The 7,283-nt window shown below is 34.9% G+C and overlaps 1 protein-coding gene across 1 annotated transcript in view; it reads left to right on the top strand.

Annotated features, from left to right (window-relative positions):
* Positions 1-559: 559 nt before the first annotated feature.
* Positions 560-7,283, top strand: part of dicer1 (dicer 1, ribonuclease type III) — a 41,371-nt gene continuing 34,647 nt past the window's right edge. Inside the window, 2 exon segments of the mRNA XM_048190808.1 lie at positions 560-726; positions 2,633-2,683. The gene's annotated coding sequence lies outside the window, so the exon portion shown is untranslated.

The following is a 7,283-nucleotide window of genomic DNA, read 5'->3' as shown; positions in this document are numbered from 1 at the left end:
GTTTTGGGCAATTTTATGACCCAGTTTTTTCTTCTTTTTGACATAACTGTCTTGGACACTTTTTATCATGTTGTCATTTTATTTATTTATTTATTTAATTAATTATTTGTTTATTTATTCTATTTTTACGACTTTTTGAATGCCTTTTGTATGGATTTTAATGTTATCACAAACTTTCATGAAAGAAATATTCATAAAGTATATATATACATATATATATATATATATATATATATATATATATATATATATATATATATATATATATTACATAAACGTTTTACAAACAAAAAGTGTAAAAAAAATAAAATATTAATTCGTTTACTAATTTATGTTAGCATAAAAAAATACGTCTATTCAAACACAACACAAATTTTGAGTTGCGCAACACATGACGCTGGAATTATTTATGACTTTAACAGGCTAGTGTGAGTATGAGGTGTGTGCTTCTTTTTCTCAAAAGGTCCACAGCCCTTACCCTTTTATTTTCTGTCAGAAAAGGCGGAGACTTTTATTTTAAAGAACTATCTTTGCTGTGGGATTGTTGTGTTGTCATAGTAGCTGTGCTCACATTTCCCGCTTTCCTCGCAGTCGCAGGCTTCACACGCGTGCAGAAGCCTGACAACAGCAGCAGCAGCAGCAGGAGGGAATGGGGAGAGAGGGGCGCCGCACCGTTTAACAAGACATTCTTCAACACAACACGACCAATAAAACAATTCACCATCGGTGAGCACGCGCCTCAATTTACAAACACGCCGCGGCCTGATAGCTTCTGTTCTTCCTCTCGTGATCCTCAAATAATAAATAAAAACAACCGAAGCTAACACGAGCTCGCGTGCTAACCACTATCACCATTAAAAACAGAACTGTCCGGCTTACATTTGTTGAAAACTGTTCGTGCATTCAATCCCTGGCAGTGTAAATGCAATACGGGGTTTATTATAAGACGTTTTAGGTGAGGTAAATCAATGCATGGTGTGTTTTTTTTCTTGCATGACGGTGCCTTTTTAGCCACACGCGTCTTTTAGCCCCTGAAAGACTGATTCACATGGCAGACGTATTTATTATTAGGACAGTTTCATATTCGGTGACGTTCTTCACATGTAATCAAATATCAGCATAGTGCAAGAATCACGTTTGTGATTGGCAAACTGACAGATTCACGATTTTGGGGGGGGCCTTGGGTGTGTTGCTGGCTTAAAGGCCAAGGTCGCAATGAGGCCTAACTAATATGTATGAATAATGATCTTTAGGATATAACGAATAGTGTTTAGATGCATCTGTGATTGTTATGATGTGTATAGTGCGGTAAATATGTTGCTGGAGGGCGTTGGTTGTCATCTGCTTGTTTAAGAAATGTGTGCAAAAATGCTTGTGTGGCATCAAGGATGATTAAAAACGTTTTGTTTTTCATTTTAATTTTAGAATAAAGTAAATGTGATGTTGCATTTAGATTATTTATTAAAAAAATAATGTGCTATGTTTTGTTACCATGGTAATACCATGCTATTTGGACATGAACTTTAGTAATACCACACGTTTTTTATAAATACCATGATAAATGAATATGATTATGATGTCTCTTACAAAAAAGTGCTGTGGTGGAACTATTACCAAGATGCTTTAAAATATATCATAGAACTAAAAGTCATTTACCATGGTACTCCAGAGTACTTCCATTACTTCATGTTATAGTTGTGGTACATCCAAAAAAATTATGGTAGAAGCATGTTTTTTTCCCCCCATGGCATTGTATTTTGATATAAACCATGCTACTGAAATGGAACATGGATATAATCTGCAGGATGAAGCTTCATAATTGGGATTATTTTAACATGCTTTACTTTTAAACTACTCAGTATTTGCTGTGAAGTTAAGTTGAGTTGAGTTGATTTGGCGACAAACTCTATTCTGACATTGTTTTTACATTAAAGGGATAGTTTGCCCTAAAATTAAAATTCTGTCATTTATTCACCCTCCAAACCTGTATCAATTTCTTTGTACTGCTCAACACAAAGGAAGATATTTTGAAGAAAGTTTGTAACCAGGCCACTTTGGGGCACCATTGACCTCCATAGTAGGAAAAAAAGTACTATGGAAGTCAATGGTGGCCCAGAGCGGCTGCGTTACAAACTTTCTTCAAAATATCTTCCTTTGTTTTCAACAGAACAAAGAAATTTATATAGGTTTGGAACAACCTAATGGTGAGTAATGGTTTCATTTTAGGGTGAACTATCCCTTTAAAGGATTAGTTCACTTTCAAATGAAAATTAGCCCAAGCTTTACTCACCCTCAAGCCATCCTAGGTGTATGTGACTTTCTTCTTTCTGATGAATACAATCGGAGAGGTTTAATAAAGGCCTTCTGAAGCGAAGCAATGCGTTTGTGTAAAAAATAAATTAAAAAAATCTGTATTTAACAAGTTAGGAAGTAAAATATCTAGCTTCTGTCAGACCGCCTTTCGTTTTCAACGTCTGGAGAACATGGAACTGGCGTCGCGTCAGTTAAGCATTTTCCCTAAGTTGAATAAGGAAGGCGTAGGACGTATCGTAAGCGTTTTGAACTGTGAGTTTTACACTTTCTTCATAAGCTGAATACGGAAAGTGTCATGATATTTATTAATATTTCTCAGATTGTGTTCATCAGAAAGAAGAAAGTCATATACAACTAGGATGGCTTGAGGGTGAGTAAATCATGGGGTGAAAGTGAACTAATCCTTTAATGTTTTGAAAGTAAAATAATAATTTATTATTTTTATTGATTGATTGATTGCATTAGAATTAGGGCTGCACAACGATCAATCACGATTAATCGTTTGCAAAATAAAAGTCTGTGTTTATGTAATAAATGTGTGTGTTCTGTGTATAATAATTATGTATATATAAATACATACATACATGTATAAATTTAAGAAATATATGCATGTATAAATAAATGTTTAAATATATTTTATATATAACATTTTTCTTAAATATACATATGTATGTGTGTGTATTTATATATACATAATTATACATAGAACACACACATTTATTACGTAAACACAGACTTTTATTTTGCAAACGATTAATCGCATTAATCGTTGTGCAGCCCTAATTAGAAGACAGTTATAAATATTGCTTTAAAAATTCTATGTTATATACAAAACCTTTTTTCGCTGTAATTTATTTTTGATTGGAAGATTGAAATACAAGTAATTTGCCATAAATTTAGCATCTTATTAATAAAGTAATCATCTTACTAATACATCTGGATAGAGCCATCAATTGCCTCTTATCAAAGGCTTCAAACTCTTAAACTGATGACATTTGATATGTGCTTATTTCATGAATGTTTTTTTTTTTTTTTTTTTAATCTGGAAACTGGTTTTAATAACTGATTTTAGTCTGAAGTGCAGAGTTACTATGAGCTCTAGATATGCAGTCATCGCAGAAGAATAACATATTGTAAAGTTGTGTACCGCTTGACTAAGTTTATAAATTGCTTACTGCTGCATCTCTTTAGAATATTTCACACTTTTAAACACATGCACTGCAAATGCCATATCCCAGTGAATCAACTAGTTGCATTCTTCAAAATAAAAGTGACAGTAATGTAAGCAGAATGAATTATTGATGAGAGTTTATGAGTGCATGAGACGGGGTTATGGAAACTTGGCCTTTATTTTCAGGGTCAAATCAGGTGACCCGCTGGATAGGTTGGCCTGAGGGGCCCTTTCATGTGACAAGTGTGAGTTTGGAGGCCTGAAATCAGGTGTTGGGCACGTTTATGTTGGTACTGCTGCATGTGGAATTACTTTGAAGCCTGTTTTTTTTTCTTGTTTGTATATGAATATCTTCTTATTGACTATGTAAATGATTGAAGTTGTAATGGAACTTGTAATTCTCCTAAATACATTATTCAATTTATTGATTTTTTTTTTTTTTTTTTCTGCAGTCTCTGAATGAACCAATTTAAGGACAGCTGGTTTCACTACTGTTTTTGCTCCACAGTGCATGTTCTCCTTCCTTGGCTTTGTGTTTCTGCTGTTGTAAGCACTTTCTTTAGAGATTTTAGCTGTTTAATCTTGGATTGAATCTTACTAGTAAACAGTCAGTCCTCACAGAATCATAGCTGCTGCTATATTCAGAGTCATTCACATGGTAATGTAGGTCAGGCTCAGCGCTTTGTTCTGAAACTCGACTGGGTCTGCAGTATGCAGCCAGTCTGGCCTGCCGTTTTGCCTACAGTGTGTCTAGAGGTTAACAGGAAGTCTAGACGTCCATGCTTGTTTGTTTCAAGTGGATGTAGTTCTGCTCAGTGGAAAAAAGCACTTCATTATGATTTGCAGTAAATCAATCTTGAAATTCATCAATGATCCTAACTTGAATTATAGATAGAATTAAGAATACTAGCTTTACAAAAGTTAATCATTGTAATTAGGGTTGGGAATCGAAAATGTTTGAGTAAACAAAGATAAGTATCCGATTCCATAATTGGAATCAATTCTGGAATCGGATACTTATCTGTTTACTCAAAAATGAAAATTCTGTCATTAATTACTCACCCTCATGTCATTCCAAACCCGCAAGACCTTCGTTCATCTTCGGAACACAAATTAAGATATTTTTGATGAAATCCGTGAGCTTTCTGGCCTCTGATAGGCTGCAATGTTATTACCACTTTCAAGACCCAGAAAGGTAGTAAAGACATCGTTAAAATAGTCTACGTGACTACAGTGGTTCAACCTTAATGTTATGAAGCGGTGAGAATAATTTTGTGTGCAAAAAAACAAAAAAAACAAAAACAACAACAACTTTAGTCAACAATTTCTGGATGCTGGATGTTATTTGGCGCCGTGATGAACATCGCAATGCCGGGTTTGCCTGCACTTCCGTCGCGTTGTTCATGCCGTCTGAATGAAGATATGGAGCAGAGACTGATGTGTTGACAGAGTTTAGCAATTTTTTGAAGACAAAACTTCAGAATAATGTCACGTAGTTCATTCATGAATCTGTGTGAACAACACACGTTTACGTGTGCATCCGTGTACGTCCAAGCACATGCGCACTTTGGTCAGAGCGGGAGTAATAAGATTAAGGTGTTTAAATGCCTGTATATTGTGATTAAAATCGGCGTACGCCACCTAGTTTAATGTGATTATGCTTACTACGATTATGAGCTTAATCGCATGACTTAAGTCAAGTATTGCGTTTACAAGTTTAATTGCAATATTGCCAAAATCCCATTATAATCGAATTATGACTGAGTGCATGTAAACACACTCAATGCAATTAATTAAACATTGCATTAAACAACATAAGTAAGGTAATAGAACTAAGAATATTTTAGTAGGCCCATTTAATTAAAATATTTTAGCAGATTCACTTGGCATTTAAACGCGGTTGGCTCTACTGAAACTCAGCAGTGTTTACCTGGTCCTCTTTGTAGCAGCATGAAAAACAGGCTAAAACTTTTATTCAAATTGTGAATATATTAAATAGCCTACATAAAGCGAGCTCCCTTTCATATAATCACTATAGCTTTCAATCGGATGTAGCGCAACTGGTTCAATGCTCAGCACTGTATGTATAAATATACCATATATATAAAAGTGTAACTAATTCTTTGATGTTTTGAAAGTAAAATAATAATTTATTATTTTTATTGATTAATTGATTGATAGACTGCAACGTTATTACCACTTTCAAGGCCCAGAAAGGTAGTAAAGACATCGTTAAAATAATCCACGTGACTACAGTGGTTCAACGTTAATGTTATGAAGTGACGATTAAGCAAAAAATGACAAATTCAACTATTTGTTCTCTTCCCTGTCATTCTCCTACACTGTTTACGTTGTAGACACAGTGCAGCATTTCCAGGTTCTACATCAGAATGCCGGCTCAGTATTGGCCGACGCTGTACACGTTGGCACCACGACGTATGCATGTGATGCTGACGCAGGAGCCGCCAATAATGAGCCTGTGTTCTGAAGTAACACCCGGAAGCGCTGCACTGTTTGCTGCGTGAACCAGAGTCCTGCACGCAGGTACCCGAAGGGTAACCCGCTAATATATTTGATGTAACGGGTGGAATAATGTTTACGTGTCTGGTGTGGTGTGGTGCGGGTCAGACGCACGGTAGGCACGGGCGAACTGCGGGTCCAAAAGCTAAGACTATTTCAACTCATTTCGGTGCATTTGACAGCTGCTAACAAATGGTCCCGTGTAGGGCTGTTCAACGATTAATCATGATTGATCATGTCCATAATAAAAGTCTGTTTACGTAATATGTGTTCTGTGTATAATTATTATGTGTATATATAAATAAACACACATTCATGTATATATTTAAAAAAAGGTATATTTATTTAAAAAATATATTTTTATATATATATATATACACATATATGCATATATGTCTTAAATATATAAATGTATGTGTGTATATTATATATATTACATAATAATTATACACAGAACACACACACATATATTAAATAAACACAGACTTTTATTTTGGACACGATTAATCGTTGAACAGCCCTAGTTCCGTACTTATTTATGTTTATGCTTTGTCTGAAGACCGTTAATTACAGCACGATTTGCAGTGCTGAGCATTGAACCAGTTGCGCTACATCTGATTGAAAGCTACAGTGATTATATTAAAGGGAGCTCGCTGTATGTAGGCTATTTAATATATTCAAAATTTGAATAAAAGTTTTAGCCTGTTTTTCATGCTGCTACAAAGAGGCAAGGTAAACACTGCTGAGTTTCAGTAGAGCCAACCGCGTTTAAATGCCGAGTGAATCTGCTAAAATATTTTAAACTTACAATTAAATGGGCCTACTAAAACATTCTTAGTTCTATTACCTTACTTATGTTGTTTAATGCAATGTTTAATTAATTGCATTAAGTGTGTTTACGATTATAATGGGATTTTGGCAATATTGCAATTAAACTTGTAAACGCAATACTTCGACTTAAGTCATGCGATTAAGCTCATAATCGTAGTAAGCATAATTACATTAAACTAGATGGTGTACGCCGATTTTAATCACAATATACAGGCATTTAAACACCTTAATCTTATTATTCTTGCTCTGACCAAAGTGCGCATGTGCTTGGACGTACACGGATGCACACGTAAATGTGTGTTGTTCACACAGATTCATGAATGAACTACTTGACATTATTCTGTAGTTTTGTCTTCAACAAATTGCTAAACTCTCTCAACACATCAGTCTCTGCTCCATATCTTCATTCAGACGGCATGAAAAACGCGACGGAAGTGCAGGCAAACCC

This window comes from Megalobrama amblycephala, linkage group LG5, assembly GCF_018812025.1.
Source record: "Megalobrama amblycephala isolate DHTTF-2021 linkage group LG5, ASM1881202v1, whole genome shotgun sequence".
NCBI classification, from domain to species: domain Eukaryota; kingdom Metazoa; phylum Chordata; class Actinopteri; order Cypriniformes; family Xenocyprididae; genus Megalobrama; species Megalobrama amblycephala.
Note: the sequence above shows the minus strand (reverse complement) of the source record. Positions and strands in the feature narration are given on the sequence as shown.